At 37.0% G+C, this 24206-nt stretch overlaps 1 gene segment (V, D, J or C); it reads left to right on the forward strand.

Annotated features, from left to right (window-relative positions):
- Positions 1-24206, forward strand: part of LOC101705873 (T cell receptor delta constant-like) — a 670370-nt gene that overhangs the window by 14473 nt on the left and 631691 nt on the right.

Below are 24206 nucleotides of genomic sequence, written 5' to 3' on the forward strand. Positions count from 1 at the left end.
GGGCCGGCTTTTAGTTCAGTGGTTCCACTGCCTGCCTTGCAAGAGCAAGGTCCTGAGTTCGATCCCTGGTACCAAAAAAAAAAGACTACCTCCTGGGAGCCTGTTATCGGATATCTTTAGTGGATAAAATTGTGAGGTTTATGTAAGCTTAAAACCCTCAAGCATGGTAAAATATAACAAGTGAACATAATGAAGTAGTAAATGTTTAAAATACCACTTCTTGATTAAAAGACAATTGTTAGCACTATTTTATCTGTAGTTAAAAACAGATGTGTTCCACTTAGCAAGTCATGCTGCCAAGTAGTGCACTCTCAGAGTACACCTGTGTGTTGTGTCTTCTATGGTTTTTGTAATATAATTCAAAGATGTTTTTATGGATAGATGTGTTTACAGTGTTGTATATTGGGGATATAAAGATGCCTGCTAAAAATGGTTACATTAAGAAATACAAAAATTCCAGTGACATCAAGTAGAAAGTACTAGGGATTAATCTCTCCACATAGAAAATAGTTGTGCTGTTAGAAATAGATCTTACTCTTGGAACTTGAGTTTGTTCATCCAATAAATTATAGTTAATTTCAGCCTTTGGCATGGTCACCCCCAGCCTCATGGCAGAGTGAGATTCCTGGAGTTAAAAGTCAGAGTGGACACCAAAGACTTTGTCTTTGAATTCTGTTTTCTAATGGACATTTGCTATGTCTGATGGTGGATGTGCAGACACAGAAGTGGGCCACCATTGTTGCAAATGCCTATTAGCTAAACTGGCTTAGGGGAATTTAAAGGACTACTACCTGTCTACTTGTTTGTTTACCCTCTTGGGGCCAGACATTTAAGAATTAGATCTTTAGGGCCGGGGATTTAGCTCAGTGGTTCTGGTGCCTGCTGTACAAGCGCAAGGTCCCGAGTTCAATCCCCAGTACAAAAAAAAAAAAAAAAAAATTAGACCTTCAAGGGGTTGTGGTGTAGGCCTGCACTTCTAGCACTCGCGAGGGTGAGGCAGGAGGATCTCGAGTTGGTGGCTAGCCTGGGCTATGTAGTGAGACCCTGTCTCAAAAAAATCAAACAAAAAAGGAATTGAGACCTTCTAAAAGCTAATGATAAGAAATTTCAAAAACAGAGCTGGGGATTTAGCTCAGTGGTTTGGTCACCTGCTGCGCAAGTGCAAGGACCCAAATTCGATCACCGGTACCAAAAAAAAAAAAAAAAAGAAAGAAAGAAAAAGAAATTTCAAAAACAACTGCATGTTCTGGAGAATTTAGTCACTGCACATTTCCAAGGAAGGACACATGCTCAGAAAAGAGCTGAGAAAGACCGTAAGTATTTTTTTCAAGCTGACCTCTGGGACACATACCCTGAAACAATACAACAAAACCAATCCAGCCAATCATAGTGATAGCAGATAATTTTATTTTCCAGAGTTAACCACCATATACAAATGTCAGATTTTCGACAACAACAAAATCCAAAGAAACAAAGTATGGCCTATTAAAGAAAAACAGTAAATTGACAGAAACTGTCCCATGGCAAATTTAGTAGATCAAAGCTTGTACAATCTAAGTATACTCAGAATGCTAAAGAAGCACATGGACCACATCAGGAATTGAATGTACAAATAAAATAGCAAACCAATAAGACTCAAATTGTGGATCTGGGAAGTATAATAACTGAAATGGAAAATTTACCAGAGATATTCAAACACAGATATGAACAGGAATAAGGAAATCACTGAACTTGTAAGCAACAATTGAAATATAAAGTGTAAGGAACAAGAACAAAGTTGAGTAAAAGTGACAAAGGGATCTGCAGATCAAGCAGACTAACATAGGCATTTTCATAGCCCCCCAATAGAAGGAAGGTACATGGACAGAAGACATCCTGAAAAAATGAGTGATACTGATAATTCCCCATAGATGTAATGTGAAACTCCATGAGGATCCCAAAGGCCTGTACCAAGATACAAAATATCTAAAGACAAAGAGGGATTCAGCAAGTGATTCATCACATAGAAAAGATCATAAAGATTTTAAATTTCTTATCAGAAATCTTGGAGTTCAGGTCTGGGGATGTAGCTTGTGGTAGAGCACTTGCCTAGCATGCTTGAAGCTCTGGGATTATAACCAACACCTGGGGAGGCCAGGTGGGTGGAACCTTGGAGTCTAGAAGGTGGTAGTTTGATATATACTAAAAGGAAAAAAGTAAACTGAGAATTCTCTATCTGACAAGCTATCCTACAAAAATGAAGGAGAAATTAAGATATTTTCAGATTAAAAAAAAACAAGTCTTTGTAAATAGGGAAGGGTGGAGAGGGTGAAGGAGGGCAGGAAAATGGGGGAAAAATAAGAACCAAAATGTGTCATGTAAAGGTAGAAGATCCTAATGATGAATGTAACTATTTTATACCTAAAATGTACCAATAAACTTAATGGGAAAAAAAAACTACTAAGAAAAGCCCAGGACCTGATGGATTCAGAGCTGAAGTTTACAAGAACTGTAAGGAAGACCTAATGCCAATAATTCTCAAACTCTTTAATGAAATGGAAAGGGAAACAATACCCCCAAAGATATTCCTGGTAGCCAACATTACCCTGATTCCAAAAACAGAAAAAGACTGAACCAAAAAATGAGAATTACTGGCCAATCTCTTTAATGAACATAAAAGCAGAAATCCTCAACATGCTACTGGCAAACAGAATGCAACAAATCATCAAAGAGATTATACAATATGACCAACTAATCTTCATCCCAGGGATTCAAGGATAGTTCAACATAGGCAAATCACATCACATAAACAGAAGTACGGACAAAAATCACATAATCATCTCAATAAATGCAGAAAAAGCCTTTGACAAATCTAAGATCCATTTGTGATTAAACAAAGAAACCTGAAGAAAATAATATAGGAGCACCTTAACTCGAACTGATAAAACCTGTTTATCACAAACCTACTGGCATATTAAAAGAAGAAAAGTTTTCCTTTTAAAAATCAGGACAGGATAAGGATGTCCACAATCACCACTCCTGTTCAGACACATTCTCAAAACATTAGCCAAATCAACCAGGCAAGAGGAAGAAGTAAAAGGGTTATGACATCATCAGTACATGTTCAAGTCTTTTCATTTTCCCTTGATGATGTGGTACCCAGAATTGGTTGTGATATTCTAATCATGCCAGAAAAGAAGGCAAAGGACTTTTCCTATATTATCTCTTGTCCATCTAAAGCCACTGAATCTTCATAATCCTACTTAAAATATACAAAGTCAATCTTTCTTCATTGTCTTAGATAAGGACTTCATTCTAGGTTGTTATTTTGTACACTTCAACAAACACACACACTTGCATGCAGGTGGGGAAGCCAGGATCTTGTTCTGTTGCCCAGCCTGGTCTCATTCTCTTAAGCTCAAGAAATTTTCTTGCCTCAGCCTCGCTAGCATCTGGAACTCCAGGCACTACACTCAGTCACACTGATCCTATTTTTAATGTTAGCAGCTAAGGTAATTTTCTCCTGCTCCTATCACATACTTCGCTGGACTGGAAGCTCACTGCCAGCAAGGCTATCCAAAGCTCAGCTGAGCGAAGTTGATCTGAATGTGTCTTCATAAAAGATCACAATACTGCTTTGCAAAAGTCAGGTGGTGATGGATTCCGAAATCCAATAGCTGTATTGTGTGTTCATTTTCTCTAGGGTAAATTACTCCATCATTTTAGAGGTCCTAGATTTCACTAAGAATAAGTTTAATGTAGGCCAGGGATTTAGCTCAGTGGTTATAGCGCCTGCCTGGCAAGGGTGAGGTCCTGAGTATGGTCTCCAATCATCCTCTCTGTCGCTGACCTAGACTCCTTCACTGAGCTCTTTGAAGATGGGCCTAGTAAGAAGTATCAGAGGTCAGAAACGACCAGAGCACCTCAGTAGTCTTTGCATTTTACCAAAATATGGTATGTGTTTAGCTCATCTTCAGGATGTAATACCATTTTTAATTTTGATACAATCAGATCATTTATTTTGATTCATGTTGTGATTGCTGATATGTTTAGATTCAGTTTTAATGTTTTGATTTTTTAAAAATTTTACTTTACTGGTACATTTTAGGTATACAATATAATGACATTCATCATTGGAAATTTGCACCTTTACATAATCTCTCTTGGTTCTTATTTTTCCCCATTCCCCTGCCTTACATTCAACCCCTCCATCCCTCTCTATTTACAAAGACTTTGTTTCTATTTTGCATTTTCTCATGTTAATTCCATTCCCTTCTTTCTTTTCCCCTACCCCTACCCCTCTCGCTTCCCCTTCCCCTTTGCCCCTTTTCTTCCTATTTCATGTTATCCATTATACCTTTTAGTCCTTATTTATGTTTTCAGTTTCTCTCACTAGAGAAACTATTTGGTATTTACACGTGGGTGTCCTATTTATTTCACTTAAGAGCATCACTTCAATATGCATCCATTTAGCTATAAAAGTCTCTAATTTCTCATTTTTTATGGCTGAGTAGAATTCCATTTTATTTAAAAAAACCACATTTTCTTTATCCACCCTCCAGTTGATGAGCAATTGGGCTGCTTCCAAGTTTTAGCTATTACAAATTGTTCTGCTATAAACGTGAGTGCACATATATCACTGTGGTATGATTCTTTTAATTATTTGGGAAGATACCCAGCAGGGGAATAGCTGCATCAAATGGGACTTCCAGTCCTAGTTCTTTGAGGTATCTCCATACTGATTTCCACAGTGCTTGCACCAGTCTACACTCCAAATAGCACTGGAGCAGGGTTCCTCTTTCCCCACAGCCCCACCAGCATTTGTTATTGGTTGATTTCATGATAGCAGCCATTCTTTCTGAAGTGAGGTGGACTCTCAACATTGTTTTCATCTGCATCTCTCAAATGACCAGTGATGTTGAACATTTTTTCATGTATTTAGTTGCTATTTCTACTTCTTTGTCTGAGAAATGTCTGTTCATTTCAGATGCCCATTTTTGGATTGGGTCTTTAAATTTGGGAGGTCTGATTTTAAAACGTTCTTTATAGATTCTAGATAGTAGACCTTTGTCTGAGGAGCAACAGGTGAAAATTTTTTCCCACATTGTGTGTTGTCTCTTCACACTGCTGGTGGTTTCTCTTGCTGTGCAGAAGCTTTTTAATAAGAAGAGATCTCACTTGTTGATTGTTTGTGCTAGTTCATGGGCAACTGAGGTTTTGTTCATAAAATCTTTTCCTACACCAATGTCTACAAGAGTTCTACCTAACTTCCAGCCAATTCAGTGTTTCCATTTTAATATTTAGATCCTTAATCCATTTCGATTTTAGTTTAGTGCATGGTGAGAGATATAGGTCTAGTTTTAATCTTTGGCAAGTTGAAACCCAATTTTTCCAGCACCATTTATTAAAGAGGCCATCTTTCCTCCAGTGAGGGTGTTCGGCTCCTTTTTGGAAGATGAGGTGGCTGAAAGTGTTTGGGGTTGTTTCTGCATCTTCTAATCTGTTCCACTGGTCCTCAGGTCTGTTTCTTTGCCAGTACCATGCTGCTTTTATCATAATAGCTTTGTAGTATAGTTTCAAGTTGGGGGTTATGATACCCCTGCCATGTCTCTATTGCCTAGAATTGCTTTTGCTATTCTGGGTCTCTTCTTGTTCCAAATGAATTTTTGGATTGTTTTCTCTAGGTCCATGAAGTATGCTGCTGGGATTTCAATTGGGATTGCATTGAATCTATATAGAAGTTTTTGAAGTATGGCCATTTTCACTATGTTGATCCTTCCTACCCAGGAGGGTAGGATGTCTTTCCATTTTCTGAAATCATCTTCAATCTCTCTTTTTCAGAGTGCTACAGTTTCAGAGAAGAGGTCTTTGATTTCTTTCATTAGGTTGATTCTTAGGTATTTCAGTTTTTGGATGCTATTGTGAAAGGAATTGTTTGCCCTATTTCTCTCTCAGTGACTCTCTTGTTCATGTAGAGGAAAGCTATTGATTTTTGTGTGTTGATCTTGTATTCACCCACTTTACTGAATTTGATTATTAAGTCTAGAAGACTTTTGGTGGAGTTCTTGGGACTTCTATATAGAGTACCATGTCATCTGCAAATAATGACAATTTGACTTCTTCATTTCCTATTTATATTCCTTTTATTTCTTTCTCTTGTCTAATTGCCCTGGCTAATGTTTCCAGAACTATATTGAACAAGAGTGGTGATAGTGGACATCCTCGTCTTGTTCCTGATTTGAGTGTGAAGGATTTCGGTTTTTGACCATTTAGTATGATATTAGCTGTTGGTTTTTCATAGATGGCTTTTATCAGATTGAGGTAGAGACCATCTATTCCAAGTTTTTATAGGGTTTTTATCATAAATGCATGTTGGATTTTGTCAAATGCTTTTTCTGCATCTATTGAGGTGATCACATGGTTTTTGTCCTTGGCTCTATTGACATAGTGTATTACACTGATTGATTTGCGTATGCTGAACCATCCCTGCATCCCTGGGATGAATCCCACTTGGTCAAGGTATATGATCTTCTGCATTCTATTTGCCAGTATCTTAGTAAGGATTTTTGCATCTATGTTCATTAATGAGATTGGCCTATTGTTCTTTTTTTCGGGTGGGTCTTTCTCTGCTTTGGGGATCAAGGTGATGCTTGCTTCCAGGAATGATTTCAGGAATACTGCTTCCTTTTCAATTTCACTGAAGAGTTTAAACAATAGTGGCAGTAGTTTCTCTCTAAATGTCTTGTAGAATTTAGCAGTGAAGCCATCAGGACCCAGGCTTTTCTTAGTTGGTAAGTTTTTAATTACATTTATTGATATTGGATTGTTTAGAATTTTTAGGTCTTCTTCATTCAACTTGGGTAATTCATACGCATTTAGGAATCAATTTCTTCTGTGTTTTCCACCTTACTGGTGCATAGGTTCTCGAAGTAGGTATTGATGATCCTCTGCATTTCTGATGGGTCCCTTGTAATTTCATCCTTTTCATTCCTAATTGCATGGATTTGGGCCTTTTCTTTCCTATGTCTGATAAGATTGGCTAAGAGTTTGTCAATTTTGTTTATTCTTTCCAAGAACCAACTCTCCTTCACTGATTTCTTTAATTGTGTCTTAGTGTCCATTGCACTGATTTCTGCTATGATCTTATAATTTCCTCTGTTATATGAGCTTTGGGGTTTTCCTGCTCTTCTTTTTCTAGAAGCTTGAGGTTCAGCATTAATTGGGCTCACTCTGTTTTCCTAATGTGAGTATTCACTGCTATGAATTTCCCTCGGAAGACTGTTTTCATTGTGTCCCATAGATTCAGATATGTTGCATGTCATCGATGTCATCAGTTTTAGGTTTACTAAAATTCATATTTCAAACTACTTTATTAGATATTCGTTACTAATATTGTCACAGCAGATAAAATACTCTTAAGATCTTTAGTATCGGCTGCATCCCTTATCAAAATCAGAAATTATCAAAAATTCTGGTTGCAATCTTGCATTTATCAAGAGCATCTGACATCACTTCCTACTATACTGCTTGAAAATGAAGTTGCTGAAAGAATAAATTTTGAAAATCTAATAAGACCAAAGCAGAAAAGTTTTATGATTAATCAAGATGTTGTATTCATAAAGTAATGTTATTTATTTTTCATATAAATTTAGAACACTAATTCTTTTGCAGTTAGTAAGGTTATATGTTATGTATATGTCAGTATAAATCCTATTGTGCTGTATAAGCAACAGATTATTTTGTAAAGACCACTTTATATTCCTTAATAGCAATTATTCTGATTTTTGAACATGAGATATCAAATTTTCACTTTGCATTAGATCCCACAAACTTTATAACCAGCCTTGACTGGGATGTTAAACCCCCAAGCTACACTTGGATGGAAGGCCATGAATTCAGAAAGCAATCAGAATGTGTGAGAATGTGCTTTCTGCCTCTATTAGTACCTCATCCAACCTCTTCCAGCCTAAGTTGGTGAAGTGTATGTGCATGTGTGTATGTAGTTCATACAAGGAAGATAATACATACTATAGATATAAGAAATAGATCTTCACAAAGGAGCATTCTGGTTACCAATGGCTCAGGCATAGAATTGTTAGATTTCATCTCACTGCTTATGACAAACTTTATACTTAGTAGAGTTACATTTTATTCCATTTCTCTATGAACTTACTCTTTCCTTGATCTATCATATTTCACTAATGTTATAGGAGGAATGGAAACTTGAGAGGAACTCATCCTATAAATGCTGTCTTTCCTTGTAACAAGCCAAAGGATTGGTTAGCGTCACCTCAGGCACATTAGATCGCAGGTGAATATGAAAATGGTCCTGTGGTTTCATGTTGCAGGACAATTCCTCCCCATTCTCATACCCCTCCATGTTTCACACAACCAGCCCTTCATAAACATTGTACCAACTCCCCATAACAAATATAATTATTATATAATGTAGACATGTACTAATAAAAAACAAGAATTGAAAAAATTCTCTGTGACTGGTCAAACAGAATTGTATATCTAAAAGAATATTTATAAATGTTCTAGTCCCACTTGATTCTACAAAGGCAGAAGCTATATAAAAAAATGCAAATGTAAAACAATTGGCTAGTAAATGAGGGCTGGTAGAAAGAAATAGTATTTCCTACTCCCTATTTAGCCGTCTGTCCTCTGTCTCATTCCTGAAGGACAAGATTGCTGAGCAAAAAGAAAATGCCTCAGGGAGACCAGCTGTTTTGAGCTCTGCACTTTGGATTTGGGAAAGTCTTGATCTGAGCAGTTTGGCTGCCAGAATCCAGAGTTACAATTTCTGCAAATGTTTGACACCTTGGGCAGAAAGAAAAACCTTGGACTGAACCACTGTTATTCTGCCAGTAAATCAGTCCACCGCTCATTGGCTGCTGCAGAATGAGTCAAAAGTGATAGCGTCATCCACTGACGATTTCTAAAAACTTTCCTAAAAATAGTAATGTGTATTTACTATCCCAGACAGACAGTCCTTGAAGAAAAGACATCAACATAATGAATGTCACTCATACATTGTTAGCAAGAATGGTCACTGAAATCAAGAGATTAAGGAAAACTGATCTCCTGCAACTGACAGTCCTGAAGGTACTAGGAAGATCTGTTTCTGGATGTCATTACTCAAAAGGAGAAAAGATTTGTTTAAAAACTAAATAGGAATTACTGAAAACAATGAAGTGTAGTACAGATATGGAGAACATAATTCTAACCACAACATTTTCCTTGTGAAAAATATAACTACTAGTAAAATAAAATGTACAAATGAAAATTTTTCAAAGGAAAAAACACAGAATAAATGAAAATACTTTTCTTTGAGAAAAGGAAAATAGTATGACACTATTTCTTTTATCACAAAATAATTTAATACAAAAAGCACAGAATTGCACCAATTACATATCTAAGTTCCTAAATATGTCAAAAGGAGTCCAGAAAGTGAAATGCAGTTTCTGAATTTTATATTTGAAGTTCATGACATTCTCATACAAGATGTCACACCACACCAGATCTGTTTACATAATGTAATTCCTATTTTGTGGCTAGACTGGAATACAAACATATGCTTTCTGCCATTTCTCTTTCATTCTGGTATTTAGCCAGAGTCTGACAATCATGTTAGTTAGGTGTTATTTCTCTAGCAATAAAGATAAATTGTATTTAGTGAATGCTTCATCATTTGCCAAAAGGCATTCCTGAAAATAAAACTCAGTTACCCAATGGTTTACAAAATAGAAAAATCATTCATTAGGATAAAAATGTCATGGGATGAAGATCCATTTCTAAGCACTGGCTTCCTTGGCAGCACCTCTGCCCTTCAGCAAAGGTCTTGGTAAAAGTTTCTCAATGGAAGAACGTATTTGCAGGAGACCGCTGCTTGATATTGCTTTGACCTAAAGGCTATGTATCCAAGAAAAGTGCAATTCACTCAATAAATCATTTGGAATTCTATTATACAGGCAATGACAAAATAGAAGAAACTCAGAATGGAGAAATGTTAAATATATGAAATATATATGTCTCTATATAGAATCATCGTGACAGATGTCCTTAGATTTTGAAAGGTGGGATGTGAATGACAAGTTAAATTTAGAGTTGGTTAAGTCAGAAGGAATTCAGTTTGGATGAGGCTATCATCGAGGGCACAGAGCAGTGTGACCTGATCCCACTCATTTGCTGCACCAAGAAATCTCGGTTTCCTGCTCTAAGCAGCAGCAGCAACAGCAGCAGCAGCACAGAGCCTGGTATTTCTTCCCTCCTGAGTCAGGCTCACATCACAATGCAGAGCACTGAAATTCAAGAAGAAAGGTACATTTTCCATCTAGAATAAAAATGAAAACTGTCTCTCTCTAGGCTGCTGAAGTTGGTCATGGCTTGGAAATGGCTGGGTAAGAAGGTCTCAGTGGGAATTGGCCTCCTCTGTGACCTAAGGACTGGCATATAGGAAGTTTCTTTTTGGGAATATGGGAAGAAGAAAAAACATGGCATAAATATGGAATTTTTTGTCCCACATCACTTCTCCCTAAACTCTCTGATCCTTCATACTTCAGTATCCAGCATTGTGCAGAAGGAAACTCAAGCCCAGCCAGCAGTGCTGGTGCAAGAGACGGAGGCTGTGATTCTGCACTGTACCTATGACACCAGTTACAGTCTCCTCTGGCACAAGAAGACCAGCAGTGGGGAGATGGGGTTCCTCATTCCTCAGGACTCTTACAACTAGCAAAATACAACCAAAGGCTGCTACTAATTGCATTACATCATATCAGGTTCACAATTGGGGAATTCAGTGGTGTATTTCTGTGCACTGAGCAAGGCTACAGTGACAAGACTGTTCCAGGGAAGTGATCCAAAATCCCAGGGTCTGCATGAGACAGCCACCTGCTGTCAGGACCAAGGCAGAAAGTTATAATCCTAGGTGGAAGTGGCCAGGGCTGTGGCACTCAGTCTGAGCAAACCCCTTTTCAGGTTCATGACCACATCCACAGTTGTTAGTAATCAGAAACATCTGTATTCATGAAGCTGTGGCTTGAAGTTAGAGACAGAATTTTTTACGAAGATTGAAAACAAAGTACAGCTACTATAAACAATTTCCCTTTTGGCTCTCAGAGCCAGCTGAAAATATTGGCTAAGGAAATGCAGAAGGAAATTACTGAAAACTCAGTAAAAATCTTTATGAATTATTGCATTTTTGTGCTGATCCATCCAATAAGTATTTATTGAATAAATTTAATGTTACAGACTTTTTTAAATAATGAAGGACTTGAAATCTCACTGTTAATTTTAAAGACATTATGTTGTTTGGTACTATTTAATGGGTTGGTTTGACATAGCTTTATTTGCTGTGAGTAAATAGTAGTCTTTGTTACTTTCTAAAGGTGCCTGGTGTGTGACAAACTTTGCACCAAGTGTTTCTTCCACCTTCTAAACACCTCTAGCACAGAAAAATTCAATTTCCATAGTGAGGGGTTCCCTGTTCCTCATCAGCCACATCCATAAAATGACCCATAATTCATGGCTCTCACAAAGATATATAATGTGCCTCCTCCACAGAGATGTCAACCTTTTTATCTGTATATAAAGAAGGGAAGGCATCATTTCTCTTAGAATGATAATCATCTTTTTAATATATTGAATTCCACCTACTATTATAAACTATTTCCACCTGCTTGTTATTTCCATTGATCTATTTGGTTCTTTGTATGCCACTCTCAGAGGAGCCCCACAGTGAATTGATAAATATTATGGGGCAATCATTGTTTTAAATAAGAAAAACCTTAAAATCTGTTTCCTTTTGTAAGTCATGTTTTTTATACTATTTAATGAATTAGTTTGACTTAGGTTTGTTTGGTGTGAATAAATGGCACTTACACTTACTTCCTAAACACGCATACTCAGTGATAAACTTTGTCAGAGTTCCTTCCATCTTCTTAACAGCTCCAGAATGGAAGACCTCAGTGTTTGAACAGAAGGTTTTCCTGTGCCTCATCCTTCACATCATGAATTGGTCAATGACTGCAGTTGCCAGCAATACTTGGGCAGGACTACTCAGAAAGAGATACAAGCCTATTTGCCAGTAAAACAGAAATTCTCTTGTCCTAAAATAATGAGCAACATTTTCATATATCAAATTTACCCTTTCACTAAAAGATGTTTCCATGTGCTTTATTTAGATCCATTGATAAATTTGTTTCATTCTATGCCAAACTCAGAAGGGAATTGTATGGTAAGTATTATTGTTTGTTAGAATAAATCATTCTTCACCAGTACTGTTTTTCAGAACTTTTTGATAATTTTTGTTCTTGTATTATTCAACATAAATGTTTAGACAATTTGTTCCATTTTCCTCATAGTCAATATGCCTTAAGCAAACAAAGGAAAGAAAAACAAAAAAAAATGCTTCAAAACTGGAAAGTTAAAATTATATTTAATGTATATATTAACATAAAATATTGATTTTCTATTTTTTTTTTGCTCAGGAAAATGCTATTTTTCACAATTTATAAAAACCTTTTATTTTCTTCAGTTTTATATAAAGGATTTTTTTAACCTTTATTATCAATTGGATTTCTCTCAAATTATTTTTACATGTTTTTCCATGAGCATAAATTTTCCATGAAATTTTCTTTTTTTTCTTTTTTTTTTTTTTGTACTGGGGATCAAACTCGGTCCTTGCAGGTGAAGGAACCACTGAGCTAAATCCCCAGTCCCGAAATTGTCTTCTATTCACTCATACTTACTTGATCACATGTACAAAGAAAGATTATTATAAAATCATTTTGTTTGGTAGCTTGAAATTCCTAATATTCAAAGTATAAATAATTTGCAGCATACTTATACTATCTCCTGAAAATTTTCTCTTAAAATGATAATATCCCTAGAAGGATAAACTTGAGACATTTTTTAGGTAAATGGATGCACTTTGAGAACATAATTTTAAATGAAATAAATTGTACGCACATGTTTAAATATCACATTGCTTCTCTTGTGTGAGAAACCTGAAGGGTAAATAAGGACTGAAATGGAGGATAGATACTGTAAAGTAAGAAGAAAGTGTTCAAATGGGAAAGGAGTGGAGAGGAAGAAGGGAAGGAAGGGCATAGGGATTAAAAAATAAGCAAAGAATGGAAGGAAAACAACGGAAACAGTTTTGTAAATGAGGAGGAGAGGAAGGATTGAAGGGAAGGGAAGGGAAGGGAATGGAAAAAAAGGATTAAGATGTGTTATGTACAGGTAGAAATTCCTTATGGTGAGTGTGATCATATGTATGTCAAAAGTATAGCAATAAAATTTTTAAAAGATAAAAATTGACATTTATTTAGAACACACAAAATATTTGTACCAGTGATTTCTCAATCAAAGACTAGTGACCATTATTTTAGCTTTATTTAACAAAATTGGGCATGGAGTAACTCTCAGTCACTGCTGTAATGTTAGAAACAGTGCTGAAACACAGAAACATATGATAAAGACATGATTTATGATTTCCTACAATTTCACCAAATTTCACATTTATGCCTTTTACTGGATTTCAGCCTGTCTCACAATATACACCCAAGGATATAAAGTACTGTATTAAAAGTCCAAGACAAATGATACCTTCTGAGAGGGACTAGTCAACTAAATATTACCCTGTGTATGGGGGTAACTACTAAAATACTTTCATGTCAGTAGTATCCTATAAACAAAAAGACCTTAGAGGTTGCAGTGGCCGTCCAACAAATTGACACAGGCCACCTGAAGACTGGTATGTCTGTATAAATGAGGTCAGGGGTGACAATATGTTTCTGACTTGGAAGAAGTCCAGGAAAACATTCGCTGTAGATCAGCCCCTGTCCAGCAGGGGGCGCAGCTTCCTGACACAACCTCATTTCCTTTGTGAATTGTAGGTCTAGGCTCATCATTTCAATGTGACTTCAATAGTTCTTCATGTAAGCAATCAAGATCTTACTTAGGAGACATCCTAAAGATGAAAACTTCCCCCAGCTTAGTAACTGTGATATTCTTAATAGTTGGTAAGTAAAATGCCTTTTACAATGTAGACTCCTTTGTCTACTACATGATAAAATCTTTGAATTTCTCTAAAAGCTTAAGCCTAAAATGACATAGATCTAATTTTCTCCAGGAAGGATATGTGGACAGTCAGTGACACAGACGAGAGGCCAAGTGAGCACCGCAGAAGGGGGTCTTCTGACCATAAACTGCACTTACACAGCCTCGGGATACCCTACTCTTTTTTGGTATGTCCAATACTCTGGAGAAGGTCCACAGCTCCTCCTAAAAGCTGTGACAGTCAATGAGAAGGGAAGAAACAAAGGGTTTGAAGCCACATATGATAAAGCAACCAGCTCCTTCCACTTGGAGAAAGCTTCAGTGCAAGAGTCAGACTCGGCCGTGTACTACTGTGCTCTGAGTGACACAGTGGCAGGAACTGCAGGGGGAGCTGAGCACAAACTCTGAGGAGCAACCAAGGGCCTGGCTGCTGGATGTCTGCTTCTGGAATCCACTGTGGTTTCAGCAATGTCTGTGCTGTGTGATAGAGGAGAAATCCTATACGTGTTCACAACAGTGGACATCCCTCAAGTCAGCTTTTCACCAGTGAAACTGAAAGCAGAGTTTTGCAGTGATAGTCCTTTATGAAGGGCTAAAATGATTTTAAGAAAGCCACAAAGCCAGTGTAGTAGGCTCTGTATTTATATTTGCAGGCAAAGTCCAGCCCCCACAAACAGATCACATTGGCGGATATTGATCTCTTACTATTAGAGAGCCAAATATGACATCTTAATATTGTCTCCCTAACAGGATGTAGAAGAACAGGTGATATGGGAGCTGCAGCCTCCCAAAAGCCTAGGCTTCTTGATAGAGAAAGAAGAGAAGAAAGGAAAACAAGACCAACATAAGCTGTTTTAAGAAGTATGCAAATATTTTAAAGAGGCTTTTCTCATGCAAAAGAAGCACTTCTTTTGGGGGAAATCATAAGGTAGACATGGCCGATATTCAAAAGAAAGGAGGGTCTGGGCATAATGGCATATACCTGTAATCCCAGCACTTAGAAGACTGAGGCAGGAGAATCATCATGATTTTGAGGCCAGCTTGGGCTACATAGTGAGTTCAAGGCCAGCCTGCTAGACTACATACCTCATCTCACCCCCCCCCCAATAAAGGAGGAGTCCAAAGCACAGTTGAAGAAAGTACTTATGAATAAATGATTAACGTCCCAAGTTAGTTACATGGATTGTATGATTTTCTAACATCACCTCAAGCGAGTTAGTTTATAGTCTCAGTGATGAGTTAAATGTTCATGTTTTCTTTTATCCCCATGAAACCCTCTTAAAAAGATAGTAAAGATAGTGAAAGAGGCATGAACCCACAAAGTACAGCAAAAGAGATGATAGCAGTGAAATCAACACAATATTAGAGAAATGAAATATAGAGAAATGAGAACTCACATATACAGACATGGAAGTTTGCGTACAGAACAAGTAAAGATGAAACCTGAGCCTAATGAGAGAAATGATCATGGAGCATCAAATGTGTGCAGTACCCTTGTGTGAAGATGTGGGAATCAAATCACAAGTTATCCTCAAATTATCAAGAAAAATTGTTCTGTATGTGTGTCTGTCTGTCTTCTGTCTGTGTCTGTCTCTGTCTGTGTCTTGGGAGTATGTGGAATGGAAAGGATGAAAAGAGAGAATCCAGGTAGAAAATATAGAATAGACCAACCATTCTGTCCACCACAGACTGCAAAGCAAGCAATGATAGCTTGTGAAGCTCAGCAGACAATTTGAAATGTCTCTGATGAATTGAGGAGCAGAAATTAAACAGTAAGAAACTAAAATATAAATAAATAAAATAGAAGAATAGAATAGTCAATTACTCAATATAGGAAAATTAAATCTTACACTAAGGGAACCATACTCATAGAAATGTAACCCATTAAAAAATTATCCCTTAGAGAGGTTTCACAAACTCATACCATGAGCAGTGGTGATTTGGTATAGCTGCTTCCCCCATACATTTCATTACTGTGGACCTTTTCAATTATTGTTTATCAATTATACCTTCTCTTTCTACAAAAATAATTCATTTAATTATGAACTAGATGCAATTTCATTTAGCATTTTAAATATGTATATTTTTCTGTATAGTATTACCCACTCACATGTCTGTCTATTTTTATGGCTATTGTCTCTGTTCCTCATATCTACCTGTGTTCCACCCATCACATATTTGCAAAACCCCAACATTTTTTAAAGATTAAGTTTTTAAAGTAGGTTCAGGTTATGGCAAAATTGAGATGGGAGTACAGAAGTTTTTCACATATCCTGAAATAAGCAACCCTGCAAATTATCAACATTCTCATCCAGAGTAGTCTACTTGTTACAACTGGTGAACCTTCATTTGCACATCATAGTCATCCAAAGTTCAGGCTTTACATTCGCGATCACCTTGGTGTTTCATACCATATGGATTTTGACAAAAGTTTAATGGGATATATCACCCAATAGAGAATCATACAGAATAATTACACTGTCCTAAACATACTCTGTGCTCTTCCTGTTCATATTCCCAACCCAAAACCTGGCAACCACCGACCTTTTTAAGTTCTCCACAGTTTACCTCTTCCAGACTGTCTTTAGTTGGAATCCTACCATATGTAGCCTTTTTTACTGACTTCTTTCACTTAGTAACATGCATGTAACTTTTCTTCACATCTTTCATGGCTTGAAAGCTCATTTCATTTGAACACTGAATAATATTCCTTTTTATGGAATAAAACCACAGTTTATTTATTCATTTAATTCATATTAGTTTCTTTCAGATTTTGACAACTAACAATAAATCTGCTATAAACAGCTCTGTGCAAGGTTTACTGTAGACATATATTTTCAATTACTTTGGGTCAATATTAAGGAGCTCGATTGCTTGGTCATATAGAGTCAATATGAAACTTCTAAACTGTCTCTAAAAGTGGCTGTGTCACTCTGCATTCTCACAAGAATAAATTAGAGTGAATTGGGGCCAGAAATTTAGCTTAGTGGTTCCACCACCTGCCTCGCAAGCACACGGTCCCAAGTTCAAGCCCCAGTACCAATAAATAAATAAATAAATTATTTAGAGTGCATGTTGTTCCATGTCCTCACCTGCAATTTTTGTTGTCATGTTCTCTATTTTAGTGTTGTGACTAGTATGTTAGCGATATCTTTTAATTTGCATTTCCCTGATGACACATGATGTGGGATATCTTTTCATAATGTTATTTACCATAAGTATATATCTTTGATAAAGTCTTTCAAAGCATTTCACCCAATTTTTTGGTTTGTTTGTTTTCTTATTGCTAAATTTTAAGATTTCTTTGTACAGTTTGGGTAATAGTCCACTACCAGATGTGTCTTTTGCAATAATTTTTCCTAACTTGTGGCTTATCTTCTCATTTACTAGTATTGCCCTTCATGGAGCAGAAGTTTTTGATATGAAAAAAATGCAGCTTATTGATAATTTCTTGCATGGATCTAGACTTTGATGTTTTATCTAGTAATCATTGTCATGCACAGGTTTGTCTAAGATTTGTAATGACATTAATCTATTCTTGAGGACAGAATTCTAATGACATAAGATGTCATGAGAGGTGGCCCCACCTCCCAGCACTGTTGACTTGGAAGCTAAGTTTCCAACACATGAGCTTTAGAGGACACTTTCAAACTACAGCAGCATGACTGAGACATCATCCACTACTTTGAGCTACAGTATCAGCATCCATCCATATTTAACAATGATTTTACTGTAATAAATGTTCACAAAAATATATAAAAGCTATAAACATGTGTCTATATTATTTAGGTGTATATAAGTTAAAATGACTTATATATTATATATTATATATATTCCATCAAAAATGTATATATACTTCAGAAGAAAAAAATAGTCCTAGAGGATGTTGTATATAACAGAAAACCTACTACACTGCTGGCCTTGAAGAAGAAATTGAAAATGCACGTGCAGCAATCTAAATAACCAAGGTTACCCAAGCAGCAATTTGCCATACTAACAAATGACTGGAAGCTCATGGCAATAACTCTGAGAACCTCTTGCAATTATAGAGGCCAAAGGTGACTTGTATTAATCTCATGATTAATAAGGTCCTAAACTGGCCCGTCTAGGTTACTCTGCAGAGATTGGGGTAGCTAAGTCATCCGAGCACATGCAGAGGAATTCAGTTTAAAGGCTCACTAGGAAGATTCTCAGCTCCATGCAATGGCAGAATTGTGAATATACACTGCAGGAAACAAAACTATTGAAGCCCAAATTCTTTTGTGAGTCTGATGCACAGAATGATAGGGTAGCTCTAGAGAGTTTCATTTGTGTTTTTTCTCTTGGCTGCTGTGCTGAGAGTTGGAGGATCTGGAAATGACAATAAAAAGAGATCATAGTAATCCTCTCCATTAGTCTAAAAGTTACAGAAAGATAACTAGAGGTATTATTCTCATGTGTGGAGACTGTGGAAACAGTATATCCTCAAAAAGTAGTCAGGCTGATGAATCTCCTCTGCGTGAGATCCTGCATTTAAACCTTGGTGAGCTCTGTTGCAGCAGAGCCCTTCATTCCTGAGTGTCCTGGAGTGAAGACCTGCCATTCCTAAGCACACTTCTTCTTAGGGAGAACAATCCTCAACTTCCATGGGTTCCTACAGTGTCCTGGGAAAGGACTTGTGTCTTTGACTTTTATTCAGTCCAGCTAGAAAGAGCAAGCAGACAATAATTTTAAAGAACTCCTTGGGAGGAAGAAGATTTGTAATATTTTACATAACACAGCTTCTCATGCTGCAGATTCAGCTGCCTGCCAACACCTGCAGCAGCACTGCCACCCACAATGGAGCCCACAAGACAGGCCTGGATGTAGGGGGAAGGGAAGGAGTTTTCTTTTCTTTTTAAGAGTAGGAAAAATTTATTGAGAGAAAGAAAGCTTCTGCCTAAGAAAGGCAGAAGGGGGACCAGACAGAAGAGGGGACCAGAAGGTGGGTTGCCCACCCACCCCACTTTTCAAAGATGTTTTATACAGCAAAGCCATGTGGTGAGATGGGTACAAAGTGGGACAAAACTATAAGACCCAATGGAAATTTACAAGGTGGGCATGAGGTGGGACAAAACCATGACCAACCAAAGAGATTACAAGTACAGTCACCCAGGTAATATCGATTAAGTGGAGATTAAATGGGAAGACAAGTCACACATAAGGAATTTCCCATTTAGAATATCCATCACTGCTATCTATCTTTAGAAGAAGTAGTGCCTCTTCTTTTTATAATGCTAACCAGTGAATATGCTTCAATTGTTCTTCATGTTGGCTCCTCCTTGTGTTGGCTTCTGGAGGGCTGGTGCCTTAAGGGAGGCCCTGTCTAACTGCCTAAAAGATATTTAATTAACTTCTCTGTCTATAATATTCTCCCCCCTGAAGAAGTACCCCTAACTGCTCTGAGGGGGCAAAGGGAGAAGACTGTTCTGACTACTTTCCGCTGAAGAGGGTTGTAGTTGTGATCAGCAGTTAGAGTTACTCTACAGAGGGTCTTTCTAAAGACCTTCCATCAGCACCAGGCATTGTTATCTTTAGCTTTAAGTCTGAAGGAGAAAAAAGCCAAAGAAATAGTTAAGAATACATGGGCTAAATTATAAGGTCAGCAGGATTGCTATGAATCCAACAAACGTTTCCACCGGGAGGAACTAATGATAGCCTCCCCCAAAGAGGATAAGGAGAAGGTCCAGGAGACTTCAGAATTCAATATAGAAGTCATATTGTATAGTTTAGCAGTTATGAGCTACTTACAAGTTTGATCTGGTGGATCCCGGTAAAAGAAGTCTAACATTTTTCTCATTGGTTCCATTTGTATGACTGCTTGAAGTTTGTCAGCCTCTAGGCAAGAATAAACAAAACTTTTAAGAAATTAGAGCATGTATAATCTAAGCATGAGCACACTAGAATGGAAGGGCATGTTGGGGAGAAAGTCACATTTAGAAATTGAAGTAGTGATTGTAACCTGCTGGCTCTTAGATTCTTTTATTGATAAAGGTTATCTATAAGTCTGATACTTTGTCATAAGTCTCTCTAGTTTTAGCTGTAAGAAGAGATAATTTGAAGGACAAATTTAGTTAAGAAATTTAAAACTCTAGCTGAGCTCTTATAGATTCTACCATAGGTTTTCCCTAATGATCCATAACTCTGGTCAGCTACTGGTGTAGCTAGAAACTGCCAGAAGGGGTCAGCGATTGAAGCCCCTTTTTATATCTAACTTATTACTATGGCATTATTTTATACCTCTTTTGGTTATTCTTTTCTCTTGGGTGTTTAAGACCAAGTTAAAGTGAGACCTGTATCAATCAGTATGAACCTCTTGGTATCTGTCAAGGTCAGTTAAGTCACTTTGGAACCATGCATAGAGCCTCTCCACTCCTCTGTCAGTGTTAGCCATCAGGCTGGGTCACACCCTTGCTTGACCATGTTACTCTCAGTGAAAGCATGGGAGATTTTTCCCTCTTTGTGACCCTCCTTGGCACATGGTACATTTGTCCTCTGGTGTCCAGCAATCTCCCTGCTCAGGAGGTTGGGTGACTTACCAAAGATGTGGGATCCTGTAGGAAAGGTTCCTTTGTGTCCTAGATCTTTGTCGACCTTGAGGGGCCAGGGACAAAATATTGGCAGTCCTCTTAGCCCAGTTACCTTTCTAGTTTTGGTCTCCAAACTTTAGTTGTTGAACATCCAGAAGAGAATAACAGTGACATTAGTAGTGCAGTAGGAGCAGTGAGCTTAACTATTATAATTTTGTCTGGACATTAAGCACTTTGAAGTATAAAGCACAGTGGTTAAAGAGCCTGTAATTTCTTATCAACCATGGTTGTTTTAGTAGTTGAATCCCTGAAGAATGTTAACAAACAACAGTTATACATTATATAGAAAAACTTAAGATCAAGAGCCACACATAGTATTTTAGCATAACAATCATGAAGACATTTTTTGTAACACATGTCTAGCATGACAATCATGACATTTTCTTTGTAACACTTATGTGTCCATCTTAGTATGGAATAGTCTTTCAGTCAAACACCTCCATCTAATCACAAGACATTAAATGACATAAAGAAAACTCTTAATTGTTAGGATTCCCTCTAAAGAGAACATACATATTGGCCTATAAATGTACCATAGAAGTTCATAATGTCTAGCCTCTAATTTTAGTGTGTGACATTGTTTGGATTGTTTGACATCTGAACATCCTAAAGTGTGGTGCCACATAACATATCCATCACATAAGTTCTTAAAAAAATTATTATTTGATTGGTTATTACACGATGGCTTGATATGTACCTCCTATAACAAGTAGTCACAGCACAAGAGAAAGGCAGATACATGAGTCGAAAAGATCATTACCATAAACAATATCTTAGAAGACTTTGTACACCCAGAAGGCATGAATGTATTTACAATACATGGATTTACCATCAAATAACAATGAGTATCAGTTACATGAAATCCCTTGTCATTTAATTTTGTTTTGTACCAAGAACATTTTAAATAAAACCTTTTTGTTGTTTTCCCACAGAAAACTTAGCTGTTTGACCATGACCAATGTATACATATCACAATAATATGTTTAGCAATGTGTTTCTTCAAGAATATGGAAATTATCAGCGTCCCATTTGTGAACAAAGGCTGGAATAAATTTTTCCAGGCAGCTACTTCTTTATTTACCAAGGGGAGCCCTGTCCAGTAGTTTTCCTAAGCCCAAGAGTCTTTATTTAATTATCTTAACAAAATTTTAGATGATCTATAAGAGCCAAATCATAACAATTAGCACATTATTTTTGACCAGTGAAAGATTCCCAATATATTATATATAGAAGACAATATGTATTGTATTTGTAAAACCAGTTGACAATATCTGGATAATCTGACAACCTGGGGGAAGCATGTACAATGAGGGATTTTCAAATGAACTTCCAAGGAGTTGGAGAAAAGTTTAAGGGGAGTTTCTAACTCACTACCATAGAGGAAAAGTCTAAATAAAGCTCAAGCTGGTTAAACATCCAAAAGAAATCACCATATAGGATGCTATAAGTCCTAGGGTGGAAAAAGGTTCAGGCAGCTTTTAATCTATCAAACATTCAGGGTTTTGTTTTGTTTTGTTTTTTAACATTTGTCTAGAGGTCTGTCTTATTAGCAGTAGAGAAAGCAGTCCAAACATGTAGCTCAATTCTTAACAGAGGCTTAAGAAAGGGCTCTGATGTCATCGTTTCAGGTCACTCTGAGACAGGATATCTGATGGTCACTGACAGAGCTCCCCTTTCACCTCACTGAGGAGTCCAGATAGGACAAGATGTGGAGATTTTCTGCTGATGACCCGGGTGGGCTGTCAGGAGCTAGTTTCTTCTGGAGAACCTATGTGTAACCACCAGAGAGTAGCCCTGGCCATGACCCCTCAGTTGTCACCTCAGTTTCTGCTAGTTTCATGTAATCAGAGATCTGTCTCTGAAAGGAACCCAATTGCCTATCTGTCAACATTCCACCTGCCATTGGTGTCAGTGGAGTGGGGATTCACCAGAGGGCAACTGGAGAAACCTGTCCTCTGCTTGGAGAGTGGCAGCTTCCCTAAAGGCAATTACTAGCTGGCAGAGTAATCACTGTTTGGCATCCTATAAGGGAAAGATAAAAGCCTGAACTGTCTTTATCTGAGATGATTTTATGAGAAAGCCATTTTACAACATTTTTATGCAACTAAGTCCAAATGCAACATATACATATATATATATATATATATATATATATATATATAATGTTAACAAACAAATGCATAAGAAAAGAACAAATTTGCAAACATTTAAAACATACAACTTAAAATTAAGACACTTTTGAAACAAGAGCTGAAACAAAGGCCAGAATTTATGAAGCAAAAACCAGAATCTATGAAACAAATAGCTAGAGCCTATGAAACAAAAAGTTACAATCTATGAAGCAAAAAGACCAAAGTTAGAACCTATGAAAGAAAACTCTCACATCTGACCAGTAATCTCAGTGGAAGACCTCCAAAATGTTATAGGGGGAAGAGATGTAACTACCAAACCTACTAGATATCTGAAACGTGAGTTCGTGTTCTCTAAAATCAAAGGATGAATTCTAGGAACAACGGAAGTTAACAGTAGGAAAAATTTATTGAGAGAAAGAAAGCTTCTGTCTAAAAGAGACAGAAGGGGGACCAGAAAATGTGTTGCCCCAGGAAGGAGTTTTCTGTATGTCAGAGGGGATTTTCTTTATAATCTCTGTCCCCAGGCCAGGGATTTAGCTAAGTGGTTCTGCTGCCTGCCTCGCAAGCAGAAGATCCCGAGTTCATTCCCTGGTATCAAAAAAAAGAGTATAATTTCTGTCCCCAAACAGTGAAGGATGATATGTGTGCTGTAAGTGATCTATCTGAATTTATATGGAATTATTTCCTTTGGCTATTTCTGCATTCTTCATTTCTCACTGGGCTGGTCTTTATCTTGTTTGCCCACAGATTCTTCCCATTCCTTGACCCATTCTCTAAGAAGACAGATCCTTCTGGTCTCAGGATCTGAGTTCAGGAAACAAATTTTCATAAAGTTGAACCTTCACCACCGGCATTTTGCCCCTGTTATCACAAACTTCATGGTATTTTTTAAAATCTATATACTTGTTATACCTTTATTTATTCAATATCAAACTTCATTAATAACTGCATATATTTATTCTTGCTATAATGATATTTGTGAAATGATAGCTACATGTGCTGCTAGTGTTTTTTCTAATATAAATTAATATACAGTTGTATGTATGACATTTAAAAAGCCTCACTCTGTACAGCTTGAGATGAGCTCCGACTTCAAACATGATTTACAAGACTGACCCAGCCCATGATCCTCATTTACTTGATGAAATAATTCAGACACAAGCATACTGAAAGCACAACTTATCCCAATAAAAACCAAGAGTAGACTCCTTAACAACTGGTTTTTCCACAAAAGGCAAAGCAGGAGTCAATGTTTGAAGGAAGTAGTTTTGTCTTATAAATTAAATTAAATTGATTACTTAATCAAATGTTATTTTGGGTAAATCAGAAGATATAAGCCTCAGATAAAAAATAAAATGCTCCTATGATTCTTGGCCTGGAAATAACTAATACTTAAAATTTTGAGGTTACACATATAGAGCTA

The sequence above is a fragment of the Heterocephalus glaber genome, unplaced genomic scaffold (assembly GCF_053883595.1).
Source record: "Heterocephalus glaber isolate CG9 unplaced genomic scaffold, H.glaber_assembly_v1.0 deba00001662, whole genome shotgun sequence".
Taxonomy (NCBI): Eukaryota; Metazoa; Chordata; class Mammalia; order Rodentia; family Bathyergidae; genus Heterocephalus; species Heterocephalus glaber.